Genomic DNA, 17,434 nt, shown 5'->3' with positions numbered 1-17,434 from the left:
GGCAAAAAACATAAGAGTTCTTGAATTAGCGAACCAAATATTTGTTTCTCATTCAGGACATGGCAAATTTATATATATATATATATATATCCGAAATAAGTTAACCATTTGGACAAATGGGTTATATCCGAAATAAGTTAACCATCTAGACAAATGGGTTTTAGACTATTAGGGGGAAAAAAAAGGTAAAGTATTTAAGTTGCCTGCCTCACAAAAGATGTGAACTACATAGTGTTCGAAATATCAGTATCGCATTATGTATTGCACCCTTGAGATACGGATACGTATCGGTTATCGCATGGGATATATCGGTTGTATCGCATAATGTATTGTTGTTGTTGGAAACATAGGGAAACATTGGGAAATTGGTCGAATTTTTAAATGAAACTTCAGCGATTGTTAAAAAAGACATCAATACATGCTTATAAATCAAAACATTACCAAAAAACAAGTGCACGTAATAGGTTTTCTTTGTATGGGGTCCTAATCTATGAGTTGTCTAACTGAATTGATACAAGTATATTCAAAGTCTATTCATATAATTTATAAATATATGAAGACGTGTGGAAACATGAGCAATACATTCAAAAACAAAAGAAGAATCACTAGATCCGGTTACATACATGTTTGATTTTATGTTTGGACACAAAGATTGCAGCCGATTTGTAAGAAATTGGGAAATTTTGATTTTTTTTTTTTTCAATTTTCCACAAGTCAGTCCATCTCCAAATCTCGAAATCGAAGTTCCCAGTCCATACTACATCCTAGGAATGCTTGAGGCAAAGGAGAGCTTTGTTCAACTACCAGAAGCAGCCAACACAATACGCATCGGGATACTCCATAGGCATCATGAAGAGGACATCCACGCGCCGTCCGTTCGAGTGTACATGATGAGGAGGAGAGTTCCAATGTCCTTAGGGTTGGATGACCCATACACGGGGCCCGCTGGATCTGGATCTTCATGAGCATCTTCCTGAGGAGCATCGGGCCGTCGATCTTCATCGATATATCATTTTGACCATAGGATCGCGATCGGGACCATCATCACCATCGGATCTTGATTGTGACCACTTGTAGGGCTCAATGGATAATACTTAGGCAATTCGATGGCCTAGGGTTGATCTTACGATTTATTTTATAGTTTAATTTATGTTTTGGAACATTTATGAGAGATGTATTATGTTTTTTTCTTAGAGTAGGGATGATTTAGTAAAAGTCCACTACACAGGGTTGTTTTTGCAATTTTCAAAACTTGTTGAGACTATAAAAGAAGGGGGGGCATGTGACCTCTCTATGGTGGATTATTTTCTTCAAAAACTCTATTGTTTCCTCTCTTTTAATCTGCATGCGATGTGAAGACAAGTTCCAGGCGATTTGGAACGAAGATCGATGCAAAGCCCTTCTTCAATTACGAGAGTGAAGCTTCCAACTATCATCCGTATCTTATCTCCTCCATCCAAGGTATTCCTTTAAGCTTTTCATCTTCTCTATTCCAAACCTCCAAAACCCTTTTAGAAACCTTCCCCATTCTTCCCCTTAACCTTCTACATCTAAACCCCATCTTTGAGAAGCCAAACCCTAGCCCTCAAACCCACACTTGTGACCATACAGCCACACGTCCAAAGCCCTAGGCTGGTCCGTGCGGTTTCCCTCTTACCCCTTTGCTTCCCTTTTGCTATCACACCAAAAACCCTTTACCCCTAACCCTAAACCCTAATCATAAGCCAAGATTCCCTAATTTCCTATTTTCCCCAAACCCTAAATTCCTAATTTTCCTAATTAATCTAAAATGCCTAACATCCTACCACCCAAGACCCTAATTCCCTTCAATTAATACCTAAAGCCAAAAAACCCCTTAGCCAATTAAGCTGATTATTTGCTCTTTCCCCAAATTCCCTAAACCCTATGTTTACCTACATCCTAATTGAGCAAGCTCTAGGTAGTATTAGGTTTTCCTTTCTAAAATAGACTTGTTCCTATGCTATTATGGGTAAAATCAGACTGACCAGATTGACCACGCAACCAAAATGGGATAAAAAACAGAAGGCGAGTAACTCGGAAAAGGAGGTCTGGTAAGAGCTCAGTCTAGATAACTAGGCACGATCAGTACAAGCACCAACCACAAGTAGTGACCTCAGCTCTGGCTGACACCCCACCGTCGCGACCAATGAACAACTGTAAGTACCGATCCGGCCTCGAAGATGGGCCCCAACCACGATCAACAACTCAGCACGGTCTGCAGGACCTCGGCCGAACCGACTTAAGAGGACGACCTCGACTGTCGATCGCAACCACCAGGAAATCCCCTTCGTGTACGAAGAAGATTAACTCCCCGAGATCTTTACCGAGGAACGCGCCAAGGATAATGCGATGTATCCCAGGGATGATTCCTTACATGATACGGGATTGTATGGCAGATTCATTACCATATATGTAAGCAGCGCCAAAGGACTATAAATACGAACCCTACACAGTAGAAGGTACGCGCAAATAAAACCCTAGTTCTACTAGACCCAGAGTGTCTGGTCTCACTTTGGCATCGAAGGGTCCCCTGCTGCAGCCAGGGTCCCCCTTGTTATCTTGTTTTGTAGGTACATGAAGGTCTAGCCGGAACAACCAGATATCAACATCAACATATGCTATTTAGATGTTCTTACATCCATTAGATCCTAGTTTCAAATATTTAATGATCATGCAGGGTGTTGTTTGTTAATTTTGGCCTAGACTATTCGTAGTTTCTTATTGGAATCTAGAGATGTTTGATGATTTTGGCATGTTTTGTAATTTTGATTAATTAATTTAATTTGCCGAATGATCTCACCTCAATATTTAGCCTCATGCATTGGTCCTACATCAAATTTGGTATTAAAGCCATAGGTTTAGCATAGGTTATTTGTGCCGCACCTAGGTTAGAGTCACATCTAGGTTGGAACGTTACATTTGGCGTTGATAGCGCATCCATTGTATGTAGAGTCTAGGATCATATTGCTGATTTTTCTAGTTTGGAGTGTCCCATTACCGAATTTTCAGTTAGTATTTTCACATTATATTACTGCTGAATTTTCAGTTTGGTAATCTCAAATTGTCATCTTGCTGAATTTTCATAGTATTTTCATATTAGCAACTTGTTGAATTTTCAAGATAGTGTCTCCAATGTGTCCAATTTGGCGTCTAGGTTAGTCTCTGTCTTTGTCATAACATCACTCTAGGATCTAGGTTCCCCTTTTAGAGTTTCCTTATGTATGCCCACTCATTCTGGACGCATTTTTTGGCCTACATCCCGCTATGAATCTAGAACAGATTACCGAAGCCCTTAACGCAATCAACAATTGTGTAACGGTCATTGAGGCGCACAATAGGACCACCACTACTCAATTGACCACGACGAATGCACGTGTCAATCAACTTGAAGCCTCCCTTCAGTTGAACCCGACATTGGGGAAGATGTCCAATCTCAAGCTGGGGATCAAGTTGTTGGGCGAGGACAAGGTCGTAGTCAAGGTGTTGGCCATGGTAGAGCACACGTGCAACCACATCGTCAGGAGCGTCATGACCCAGATGCATAAGCCATGAAGAGTGTGAAAGTGGAGTCTCCCAGTTTTGATGGCTACTTGGATCCCAAGGCATTCCCTGACTGGATGGCGGACATGGACCACTATTTTGAGAGATATGATATGTCTGATGGCCACTGTGTGAGATTTGCCAAGATGAAGTTGGTGAGCCCGACCAAACTCTTTTAGACTTAAGATTGAGAGGAATGGAGATGCCCCAGTTGCACAGTGGGTAGAGATGAAAGAAATAATTACGGAAAAGTATCTCCCTCTCTTACCACCAAAGGCTCCTAGACCAATGGTAGTCCCTGTGCCAAGGATCTATGATCATGTCAGATTACATCGCCAAATTTGAGGGATACAAGATGTGATGTGACATTGAGGACCAGATGATCACGCTGTCTAGATTTAAGACAGGCCTCCGATTTGAGATCTAACAAAAAATTCTCTCGTGATATTGGCACCCTGGAGCATACGAACCAAGTGGTTCAAGACCTCGAGTACTACCTCAAACCACAAGTTGAGAGGCGATTTGACTCTTGGGATTCAAATGTTAAGACTATTCCTCGAGGGACTAAGTCTAACATTGGGAATCAATCCAAGTCCCAAATTGGTTCTCAATCCAACCCTAGAGATGTTAAGGAAAAAGGTATAGCGAGTGTTAGCTCTAGGAGAGGTGAGCCAGCGTGGTGCTTCAATCACCAAGGAGTGAGTCATTGTGCGCATCAGTATCCCTCGAAAGAGAGGAACAAGTCCCTCATGATTGGCGAATGTGAGGAAGAGGAAAATGAATAGGGCGATTATGAAGAGGAAGTCTATCAGCTTGACGCGACCGGTGCTAGTGAAGATGCTAAGACTGAGACCGTGCCAATTGCAATAGTGAGATATGCCTTAGCACAGGCCAAAGAGAGCGACGATTAGCGTAGAACTGCCATCTTCCATACTTATGTCAAGTGTCGGGATAAGAGCTGCAACGTGATTATAGATAGCGGCAGGTGCACCAACGTGGTCTCAACAAGCACAATGGCTCAGCTTGGTTTGGTACCCATTTTCCATCCTCAACCCCATCGTGTTGCTTGGGTTGATGCGTCCTCCATTCTAGTGTCCTAGGAGTGTCATTCCTATCCAATTTGGATCTTATAAAAAGACGTTGCGATGTGATGTTGTGCCTATGGATGTCGGCCACATCATCTTGGGTAGGCATTGGTTGTATGACAGGGACACAACACTATTCGGTGGCTTGAATATGTGTTCGTTCATGTATGAAGGCAAGAGGATTATCTTGAATCCTCTCCCAGCCAAGAGCACCCCAGAAAAGAAAGGAGATGTTAAGAGGGGTGATCAAAAGGATGTGAAGAAACCCTAGTCTTAGTCTCTACATATTGCTAACGGAAAAGAGTTTGAGAAAGAGACTAAGACTGACTCTGAGGTGTATGCCCTTGTGGCTAGGGAAGTTACACCCCAAGTTCAGGTAGAGTTGCCACGTGAAGTGATTCCGGTGATGGAGGAATTCAAGGATGTTTTCTCCTAATGAGCTCTCACTTACGCGGGACATACAACATGCCATTTATCTTGTCCCAATGTCAACTATACCTAACCTCTTGCATTACAGAATGAATCCTACAGAGCATGCAGAGTTAAAGAAACAACTTAACAAGCTTCTAAGGAAATGATTCATCCAAAAAAGCCTGAGCCAGTGCGACATGCCCACCCTTCTCACACCCAAAAAAGATGGCACATAGTGCATGTGTATGGACAATAGAGACATTAACAAAAACACGGTCAAGTACCGATTTCCTATACCGCGTCTTGATGACATGTTAGACATGATGGCAAACAATGTTTTAAATATCGTTATCGCGTAATGTATCGCACCCAGTGTTCGCAATATCGATACTATCGGCCGATGTTATCGGTATCACAAGAGGAGGAGGAGGAGAAGGATATCGATATTATCGGTATTGCAGCAGGAGCAGGAGGAGGAGGAGGAGGAGGAGGAGATCGGGCGATATTATCGGTATCACAGCAGGAGCAGGAGGAGGAGGAAGAAGAAGAAGAAGAAGAAAAAGAAGAAGAATCGGAAGAGGAGGAGGAGGAAGAAGAAGAAGAAGAAAGGAGGAGGAGGAGGAGGAGGAGGAAGAAGAAGAAGAAGGAGGAGGAGGAGGAAGAAGGAGGAGGAGGAAGAAGAAGGAGAAGAAGAAGCCTTCAACAATGTGGATTTCCATACCTGTAGAAGAGTGGGCCATTTAAATAGAAGTGCGTTGTTCGTAGGGAATTGATTTCGGAAGTTTGTAGGGAATTGATTTCAGAAGATAATGTGAAAAAAAAATCCGAAGAAACCCGGAGATTTGGGTGAGAGATTAGGGTTGTAGGGGCCGAAACCCTCGCTGCTTACAAATAGGGCTTCCGAGCCTTTTTGTTTCGCGCGGTCGTACGCGGATTTCATATGAAAGACTTTCGTTCTTGCGCTGGGATGCTAGGTGGGGCCAACTATGATGTTTGTGAGAAATCCGCCACTCCATCTTGTTTGCAAGCTCATTTTAGGACATGTGACCGAAAATGAGGTGGATCCAAAACTCAGGTGGGCCGCACGAGAGGAAACAGTAGGGATTCAATGACCATCATTGAAACATTTTTATGGCCACAGAAGTTTCGTATCAAGATAAGTTTTTTATGTTTTCACTTCATCCTAGTGGGAATGACCTCATAAACGATTTGGATGGCATATAAACATCAAGGTGGATCCCAGGAAAGTTTCAACGGTAGAAAACTCTTTGCCCAGTTTTCCCTCTCGTATGGCCCACTTGAGTTTTGGATCCACCTCATTTTCGGTCGCATCTCCTAAAATGATCTCGCCAAATGGATGGATGGGGTGGATTTTTCATAACATTACAGTGGGCCCCATCTAGCATCCCAGGTAGGAATATCCTGCGAAAACCTTTTGCAGGAAATCCGCGTCTGGCGCGGATTGAAATCCTTAGAGACAAACGGTCCTATCAGAGGCTTTGTAGGGCCCACCATGATATGTGTTTTATCCACACCGTCCATCCATTTTGATAGGTCATTTTAGGGTATAAGCCTAAAATATAGGTAAATGGAAGGATCAAGAGGACCACTGATAGGAAGTCATGGCAATGATATGCACCGTTCAAGCTTTCCTAGGTCCATTGTGAGTTTATTTGCCATCCAATCCGTTCATAAGGTCTGATAGACGTAGATGAAGGGAAAACATAAATATCAGCTTGATCCAAAACTTTTGTAGCCCATGTCGTTCATTCGTTTTTCCAAATCATTTTAGTGTATTATCCAAAAAATGAAGCATATCCAATTATCAGGTGGACCAGACCAAAGGAAAAAAGTTGTGATTGACTATTAATGGGCCACGAAAGTTCTGGATCAATCTAATATTTGTTTTTTCTTTTCATTCAGGCTTATGAGAACTTATCAACTAATTGGTGGTAAATAAACACTACGAAAACATTAAGGTGAGCCCTAAGAAGGTTTTAATGGTAGGGCCTTCAATCAATACTGTTTCATATGGCATGGTCCACTTGATAATATGGCATGGTTTTAATGACATGCTTCATTTTTGGTATGGTGTCATAAATTAAGGTGACAAAACAGATGGACGATGTGGATATACATGTCTTGATGCATTTATAAATGTTATGCAACATATTTGAATATAGTTGTTTTAGTTCAATCGGACAGCGCATAAATTAGGACCCTATACAAAGGAAACATATTATCTGCACTTTTTTTTGAGATTTTATGATTTAAAAGTGTGTATTAAGGTCATTTTTAATAATCCCTGAAGTTTCATTGAAAAATTCAGACATTTTCCCAATGTTTCTCTGTGTTTCCCAAAAAGTGCGATAAATTACACGATACAAACGATATATCCCGTGCGATAACCGATACGTATCTGTATCCCAAGGGTGTCATACATTGCACGATACCGATATTTTGAACATTGAACGCACCCTTGGGATACGGATACATATCGGTTATCACTTGGGATATATCGGTTGTATCACGTAATATATCATTGTTGTTGGGAAACATGGGAACATTGAGAAATTGGTTGAATTTTTTAATGAAGCTTCAGGGATTGTTGAAAAAGACATCAATACACACTTTGAAATCAAAACATTACTATAAAAAAATTTGCACATAATGGGGGTTTCCTTTATATGGGGTCTTAATATATGCGCTTTCCAACTGAACTGATGCAAGTATATTCAAAGTCTATTCATATATATTATAAACGTAAGAAATCGGGGTTTCCTTTATATGGGGTCTTAATATATGCGCTTTCCAACTGAACTAATGCAAGTATATTCAAAGTCTATTCATATAAATTATAAACGTAAGAAATGTATGGAAACACAAGCAATACATTCAAAAGCAAAAGAAGAATCATCAGATCAGGTTACATATATGTTTAATTTTGTGTTTGGATACAAAGATTGCAACTGATTTGCGAGAATTTGAGAAATTTTGATTTTTCTCAATTTTCCGTAACTTGACCCATCTCCCCTAAATCTCGAAATCAAAGTTCAAAATCCATGATTTTTCATGGAAAATATAAAGAATAAAAAATGTGTAACCATTTGACACTGGTTTAACGTGATTTAAAACAAAAACATGGATCGAAAATCGAAAATGATCACTGGATCGAATAGGTGGGATATATCGGCACTACCCGTGCGCTTTGTATCGCACAGGTGGGATACAAGATATATCATAGGATATATCGGTTGATATCCTCAATATTTAAAACACTGATGGCGGGTGCCACCATCTTTTCAAAGATTGATCTCAAGAGTGGCTATCACCAAATCCATATACGCCCAAAAGATGAGAGGCAAACAACGTTTAAAACGAAAGATGGGTTTACAAGTGGTTAGTCGTGCCCTTCGGCTTAACCAACGCTCCAAGAACATTCATGAGGGTGATGACCTAAGTGTTGAGACCTTTCATAGGGAAGCTCCTAGTGGTATATTTTGACAATATTCTTATCTATAGTGCTTCTAAAAAGCAACATCTCAACCACTTGAGACAAGTTTGTGGGATCCTTAGGACCGAAAAGCTATATGTCAACCTTAAGAAATGTTCCTTCATGATAGATAAAGGTTTCTTAGGGCTTGTTGTGTCTTTTAAGGGAATGTCTATGGATCCCGAGAAGGTTAAAGCCATTGTGAGTTGGCCTGAACCGCGGAACATTCATGAGGTGCATACCTTTCACGGCTTAGCTACCTTCTATAGGCGGTTCATCAGAGCCTTTAGTTCTGTTATGGCTCCCATCACGGAATGCATAAAAAAGGGAGAATTCAAAAGGACTAAAGCAACATCAAAAGCATTTAAAGAAATTAAGGGCAAGATAATAGAAGCCCTATTATGAGCCTTCCTGACTTTTCTAGAGTCTTTGAGGTTGCTTGTGACACCTCTGGAGTATGTATAGGTGGAGTACCAAGCCAAGAAGGACATCTAATAGCTTATTTTAGCAAGAAACTAAATAAAGCTAAACAGCGATACTCTGCTTATGACAAAGAATTCTATGCAGTAGTTCAATCTTTGAGCCATTGGTGTCATTATTTGTTACCGCAAAAATTCTCCTTATTCTCTTATCACGGGGCCCTGTGTTACCTCAATTCTCAGAAGAAACTAAACCATAGGCATGTTAAATAGGTTCAATTTCTTCAAGAATATTCTTTTGTTCTTAAATATAAGGCCAGGGTCAAGAATAAACCTATTGATGCCCTTAGTCGTCGTGCAGCGTTATTTCAGAGTATGAGTGTGGAAGTAACTGGGTTTGAGTAGCTCAAAGGAGAGTACCCTATGTGCCCAAATTTTGGAGAGTTATATGCAACACTAGGAAATGATCAACCGAGAGACAGTCGAGGGTTTGTCATCATTGATGACTTCCTATTTAAGGGTAACAGACTCGGCATTCCCCGCACTTCCCTCCGTAATTTCTTAGTATGGAAACTTCATGCCGGAAGAATAGCTAATCATTTTAGGAGGGACAAGACCATTACCCTAGTGGAAGATAGATTTTATTAGCCAAGTCTCAAGCAAGATGTATCTAAGATCGACGGACAATGCAGGACTTTTCAATTGGTGAAGCAGAAGATGCAAAACACGGGATTGTATACGCCTTTGTCAGTGCCACATGCTCCGTGGCAAAATATCAGTATGGATTTCGTGTTAGGGTTACCGAAAACTATCAAGAAATCTGATTCCATCTTTATGGTTGTGGACCGCTTTTCCAAAATGGCCCATTTCATTCCGTGTTCAAAAACGTCGGACAACTCCAATATTGTCATAATCATTATCATATCGTAAATCGTAAAGGGGTCTGAATCGTATCGTATTGTATCATAAATCATAAGATTTTTTCAGATTTTCTTAAAACATGTCATAAAAAATATAAAAATTGTAAATAAATTAAAAATAAATAAATAAATAAACACATCAATCATCCATTTTATCATGAATATACAAAAAACAAAAAGATGTGTCACGTAAATATCATCATGTCATAATCAAGTTCAAACAATAATCCCTTTTTACATCCCATGTACATGTAAGTTTTCTATATAATTCAAAAAAATAACATTTTCTCCATCCCCATTTACATGTATAATGTTATATTCACTTGTTTTTATAATTCAAAAGGTAAATAAAAAGTCCAAACAAATCTATTCTTCCTCGGTTGCGCCATCATCTTCCTCCTCATCACCAATCAATGTTCGAAACATCGGTATCGCGTTACGTATCGCACCCTTAGGATACGTATACATATCAGTTATCACATGGGATATATCGATTATATCGCGTAATGTATCGTTGTTGATGGAAACATGGGGAAACATTGAAAACTGGTCAAATTTTTCGATGAAATTTCAGTGATTGTTAAAAAAGACATCAATACACACGAATTAAAACATTACAAAAACAAGTGCACATAATAGGTTTTCTTTGTATGGGGTCTTAATTTATGCGTTGTCTAACTTAATTGATGCAAGTATATTCATATAATTTATAAATGTAAGAAGACGTGTGGAAACACAAGCAATGCATTCAAAAGCAAAAGAAGAACCACTAAATTAGGTTACATGCATGTTTGATTTTATGTTTGGACACAAATATTGCAACCGATTTGTGAGAAATTGGGAAATTTTTTATTTTTTTTCAATTTTCTGCAACTCGGTCCTCCTCCAAATCTCGACATCGAAGCTGCCAATCCAGGATTTTTCATGCAAAACATGAAAAAATCATGTATTTGTAACAATTTGACGCTGATTTAATATGATTAATAGAAGAAAAAAAAAATGATTGAAATTTTTTTTAAAAAAAATGCTCACCGGATCGAACATGTGGGATATATCCCACTACTTGTGTGTTTCATATCGCACATGTGGGATACAAAATATATCTTGGGATATATCGGCCGATATCGTCGATATTTAAAACACTGTCACCAATAAGGTCAACATTATCGACATCATCTTCATATTCAGAATTTGATGTCGAAATAAACTCATCTTACTACTTCTACCACTTTCGTTTTTCCCTTCACCTTCCTTTAAATAGCAAGTTTTCTAGGAGCCACAAATTAGTTGTTGCAAAATTCATTGTAATATAAGCTATTAATTAATAATTGCAAGACTACACTATAGGATTAAACAATAAGAATACGAATCATACCACGTCGCCCATCCGGTTTTGATGTGCATCTGCCTACATCTTGCACATCTTCCAAGCCTTCAGCAAAGCATTCACCTATGTCCATCCAGGTGTTATCTGTAGGAAGTGTGGGATCCTCTTTCTCCATGATCCATTCATCATCAAATTCCATATCTGATAAACATATAGGATCAAGCCCTTGGTCCTCTCTCTTTGCATGACAGACTTTTAGCTGGATATTATATTTTACAAAGACGAGCGCATTCAATATTTGTTGTTCAAGTCTATTCCTCTTCTTTGAATGTATCTGCAAGCCCATGAACGTAATAATATAAGGCTATTGATCACTAGTGAATTCATAAGTTGATTAATGAATTCAATAATGTCTCACCTGCTCACTCTTTCCCATAATAATATAAGGCTTGTTGTTTAGATTTTGTTTAGAGAGGCCTATTGTTTTTCTTTTGGCCCACTCTTTCCCATAAAATCATCCATTGTTCTCTTTTTTTGCCACCACCCATTTCATTGACATCATCAATTATAGGAACTCTTCCAACATCATAGGTCTATTCTCGTTGCTTCTTCTCGCTAACATTACCATCCAATAATTTCTTGAATTTTTCTGCTACCCCATCCCCTACTTGGGGACATGCTGCAATATGCTTCTTCGCTCGAGGTAGGTGATATTTCATTCGAAACACACCACCCCAATATGCCTTCCCACAAAAATTACATCTAAGGTGGAGATTATTGTTCTCATCCATCTTTGAACAATACTCTCACATAAGATCATTGTCCTTCGTCTTTGATTTCTTTCTCATCTTCAATGCTCAAAACAAACCAACATGGCAAGTCAGCAACACACAAGTGACAAGCCAAGCCTACATACATTTTTAGAACAAAAAAAAAAAAAAACCTATTTAGGCTAGGCCTCACACAAATTGATTAAAATTTAAAAATGAGAAAACTAGTTTAAAATTGAAATAAATGACAAAACTCTTGAAAAAAAAAAAAAACTATTTAGGCCCACATAAACACCAAATGTCACAGCTATCTCTCCAAAGAAAAAAAAAAAGTAATATTATAATGTATGTAGGGCATAAATAACTTTTAAATACAAAAGCCCTAAAAAAGAATTGCAAAAACTGGAAAAAATAATGAATATATATATATAGGGAAAAGGTACTATGCGCTCGACCTCACGATAAGCTCCCGTGAGGTCGAGCTGTGTGGGCCCCACCGTGATGCATGTTGACCATCAACCAAGGTGTCCCATATCGGTATCGGTTGGCGTAACGGTGACCTCCAAAACCGATACGGATACGGGGGCGTAACGGCCCGTAACGGCGCAAATTTTTTTTTTTGCCAAAAAAATATGAAAAAATATGGATTAAATCCGGAATATTCTAAGCATTCCAAACATGCATTCATTTATAAATTGGAACATGTTTATGGTGGTGTAACGGTCCACTCTTTAGTGAGAAGTTGTATCGGACTGTCTGATGAATTTATGAACACGTAAATATCATCATGTCATAATCAAGTTCAAACAATAATCCCTTTTTACATCCCATGTACATGTAAGTTTTCTATATAATTCAAAAAAATAACATTTTCTCCATCCCCATTTACATGTATAATGTTATATTCACTTGTTTTTATAATTCAAAAGGTAAATAAAAAGTCCAAACAAATCTATTCTTCCTCGGTTGCGCCATCATCTTCCTCCTCATCACCAATCAATGTTCGAAACATCGGTATCGCGTTACGTATCGCACCCTTAGGATACGTATACATATCAGTTATCACATGGGATATATCGATTATATCGCGTAATGTATCGTTGTTGATGGAAACATGGGGAAACATTGAAAACTGGTCAAATTTTTCGATGAAATTTCAGTGATTGTTAAAAAAGACATCAATACACACGAATTAAAACATTACAAAAACAAGTGCACATAATAGGTTTTCTTTGTATGGGGTCTTAATTTATGCGTTGTCTAACTTAATTGATGCAAGTATATTCATATAATTTATAAATGTAAGAAGACGTGTGGAAACACAAGCAATGCATTCAAAAGCAAAAGAAGAACCACTAAATTAGGTTACATGCATGTTTGATTTTATGTTTGGACACAAATATTGCAACCGATTTGTGAGAAATTGGGAAATTTTTTATTTTTTTTCAATTTTCTGCAACTCGGTCCTCCTCCAAATCTCGACATCGAAGCTGCCAATCCAGGATTTTTCATGCAAAACATGAAAAAATCATGTATTTGTAACAATTTGACGCTGATTTAATATGATTAATAGAAGAAAAAAAAAATGATTGAAATTTTTTTTAAAAAAAATGCTCACCGGATCGAACATGTGGGATATATCCCACTACTTGTGTGTTTCATATCGCACATGTGGGATACAAAATATATCTTGGGATATATCGGCCGATATCGTCGATATTTAAAACACTGTCACCAATAAGGTCAACATTATCGACATCATCTTCATATTCAGAATTTGATGTCGAAATAAACTCATCTTACTACTTCTACCACTTTCGTTTTTCCCTTCACCTTCCTTTAAATAGCAAGTTTTCTAGGAGCCACAAATTAGTTGTTGCAAAATTCATTGTAATATAAGCTATTAATTAATAATTGCAAGACTACACTATAGGATTAAACAATAAGAATACGAATCATACCACGTCGCCCATCCGGTTTTGATGTGCATCTGCCTACATCTTGCACATCTTCCAAGCCTTCAGCAAAGCATTCACCTATGTCCATCCAGGTGTTATCTGTAGGAAGTGTGGGATCCTCTTTCTCCATGATCCATTCATCATCAAATTCCATATCTGATAAACATATAGGATCAAGCCCTTGGTCCTCTCTCTTTGCATGACAGACTTTGAGCTGGATATTATATTTTACAAAGACGAGCGCATTCAATATTTGTTGTTCAAGTCTATTCCTCTTCTTTGAATGTATCTGCAAGCCCATGAACGTAATAATATAAGGCTATTGATCACTAGTGAATTCATAAGTTGATTAATGAATTCAATAATGTCTCACCTGCTCACTCTTTCCCATAATAATATAAGGCTTGTTGTTTAGATTTTGTTTAGAGAGGCCTATTGTTTTTCTTTTGGCCCACTCTTTCCCATAAAATCATCCATTGTTCTCTTTTTTTGCCACCACCCATTTCATTGACATCATCAATTATAGGAACTCTTCCAACATCATAGGTCTATTCTCGTTGCTTCTTCTCGCTAACATTACCATCCAATAATTTCTTGAATTTTTCTGCTACCCCATCCCCTACTTGGGGACATGCTGCAATATGCTTCTTCGCTCGAGGTAGGTGATATTTCATTCGAAACACACCACCCCAATATGCCTTCCCACAAAAATTACATCTAAGGTGGAGATTATTGTTCTCATCCATCTTTGAACAATACTCTCACATAAGATCATTGTCCTTCGTCTTTGATTTCTTTCTCATCTTCAATGCTCAAAACAAACCAACATGGCAAGTCAGCAACACACAAGTGACAAGCCAAGCCTACATACATTTTTAGAACAAAAAAAAAAAAAAAACCTATTTAGGCTAGGCCTCACACAAATTGATTAAAATTTAAAAATGAGAAAACTAGTTTAAAATTGAAATAAATGACAAAACTCTTGAAAAAAAAAAAAAAACTATTTAGGCCCACATAAACACCAAATGTCACAGCTATCTCTCCAAAGAAAAAAAAAAAAGTAATATTATAATGTATGATTGGCGCAATGTGATTTGTGCATGTGCACATATGGAATCAAATAAATAAATAAAATATATATACATAGGGAAAAGGTACTATGCGCTCGACTTCACGATAAGCTCCCGTGAGGTCGAGCTGTGTGGGCCCCACTGTGATGCGTGTCGACCATCAACACCATGCATTTGATGGTCCCCTCTAAATTATGGGATATCCCAAAAATCAGCCGTATACGGAACTCAGGTGGGCCATACCATCTAAAATCATGTGAAGACACCGTTAAAACATATAAAAGCACTTGGTGGGGCCCACCTGAGTTTTAAATGCTGTTGAAACTTGGTATGAACCCTCATCCAAGTGGGACACACATAATGGATGGGCTGGATTTGCAAACCACATCTCGGTGGGCCCAAAAAACTGATTATGAATGTTTTAATGGTGCAGGGCCCCTCCCCACTTCTGTATGTGGTGTGGCCCACACAAATCACGGATTGACTTGATTTTTGAGACCTAGGCCCACGATGGAATGGTGCATTTGACTGATGGGGTAGATGTTCGAAACGCATCACGGTGGAGCCCACACAACTCGACCTCATGGGACGGACTCGTGAGGTCGAGCGCATAGTACCTTTTCCCATACACACACACACACACACACGCACACACACACACACACACACACTATTTTTTCTGGAAAAAAAAAAAAACACTATTTTCACCAATATATGAAAGAAATGAAATGGAAAGAAATAACTGAATATTTTACATGTATTCTTACCTATTTCAATGAAGAAATCGAATACAACACGCGGCGTTCGATTCCGTTGAGCAACGAAAAAGATCTTGATTTCTTTCTCTAGATTTCCTATGGGCCACAAGCTCCAAAAGTCCCCAAAATCACTCAAAAGTAGATAAAGATATGTTTTTCTAATGAGGGGAGGGCCTAAATAGGTTTTAAAACCAAAAAACTATTTAAAAGGTGCAAAAAAAAAAAAAAAAACAGAAAGTAGATTTTTCACAGGACGCTGCCAGTTTTAGGGGGCGATTATTGAATCGTACGATTCAAATACAAATTGTACAATTCAAATACAAATCATCCGATTTGATCCCATTTACGATTCGTCTGTACGATTTGAATCGTGCGGACATACGATATGATACCAATCGTACGTGAATCATACGATTCTAACAATACTGGACGACTCCAATATTGCTAAACTTTTTTTGGGGAGATGGTGCACCTACATGGTCTACCTAAGTCCATAGTGTCTGATTGTGATGTGTGCTTTATGAACTATTTTTGGAAGACACTATGGCATGTGATGGGGACAAGGGTTCAATTCTCGGCAGCCTATCATCCTCAAACAAACGGACAGACTGAGGTCGTCAATAAAAGTCTTGAAAATCTACTTAGATGCCTTGTGGGAGATCACGTCAAGACTTGAGATACAGTTTTACCTATAGTTGAGTTAACATATAACGGTTCCATCAATAGGTCCATAGTCATGAGCCTATTTGAAGTCATGCATGGGAACAAACTAGGAAGCCTGTAGACCTCATAACTATGTCAATGTCCCATGGGCCCTCATAGGCAGCACATGAGTTTGCACATCACATACATGATTTGCATAGTGAGATCAGGAAGCGAATTAATTTAAGTAATGAAAAGTACAAAGCGTTTGTTGATTCTCATTGCAAATTTCAGGAATTCCAAGTAGGAGACCATGTTATGGTTCATATGAGGCCCGAACGGTTTCCACAGGGAGCCGTTAAGAAATTGCATGTGTGTAGTGCAGGACCATACAAAATATTAAACAAATTGGGTCTTAATGCATATATAGTAGACCTTCCACCTACCATGGGAATTAGTTCTACTTTTAATGTGGAAGATTTAGAACGGTATAAGGGTTCTGCTAATTCACCTTCTAACCCACTTTCAGGCCCTCACATCGACCATGACCTAGTCCCTAACCCATGGCCTCTACGTAACCCATCGTCTCAACCCTTGCCACCCTTACCCTCCTTGCCTACTCGAAGCAAACAAATTGAAGACATACTAGATGAGCAAGTAGTTTACACTCACCATGGGGGATTTCAGAAATTCCTCGTCAAGTAGAGGAATAGGCCGCTTTCATATAGCACATGGATCAACGAGACAGAGCTGCAGAGTTTAGACCCGGACATCCTTAAGCGTTATATGAGTTTCAGTCCGCCAGAAGCGAACTCTTCTCAACCAAGGGGAGTTGATGAAGACATATGCATGTCGTCCGTTTGAGTATACGCAATGAGGAGAGCACCGATGTCCTTATGGTTGGATGACCCGTACATGAAGCCCCCTGGATCTAGATCTTCATGAATATCTTCCTGAGGAGCATCGGGCCGTTGATCTTCATTGATATATCATTTTGACCATTGGATCGCAATTGGGACC

The 17,434-nt window shown here is 39.0% G+C and overlaps 1 protein-coding gene across 12 annotated transcripts in view; it reads right to left on the bottom strand.

Annotated features, from left to right (window-relative positions):
- Positions 1 to 17,434, bottom strand: part of LOC131226715 (NADPH-dependent diflavin oxidoreductase 1-like) — a 112,863-nt gene that overhangs the window by 78,545 nt on the left and 16,884 nt on the right. The gene's annotated exons all lie outside the window — the stretch shown is intronic.

This window comes from Magnolia sinica, chromosome 15 (genome assembly GCF_029962835.1).
Source record: "Magnolia sinica isolate HGM2019 chromosome 15, MsV1, whole genome shotgun sequence".
Lineage (NCBI taxonomy): Eukaryota > Viridiplantae > Streptophyta > Magnoliopsida > Magnoliales > Magnoliaceae > Magnolia > Magnolia sinica.
This window is presented reverse-complemented; position numbering and strand designations above follow the sequence as displayed.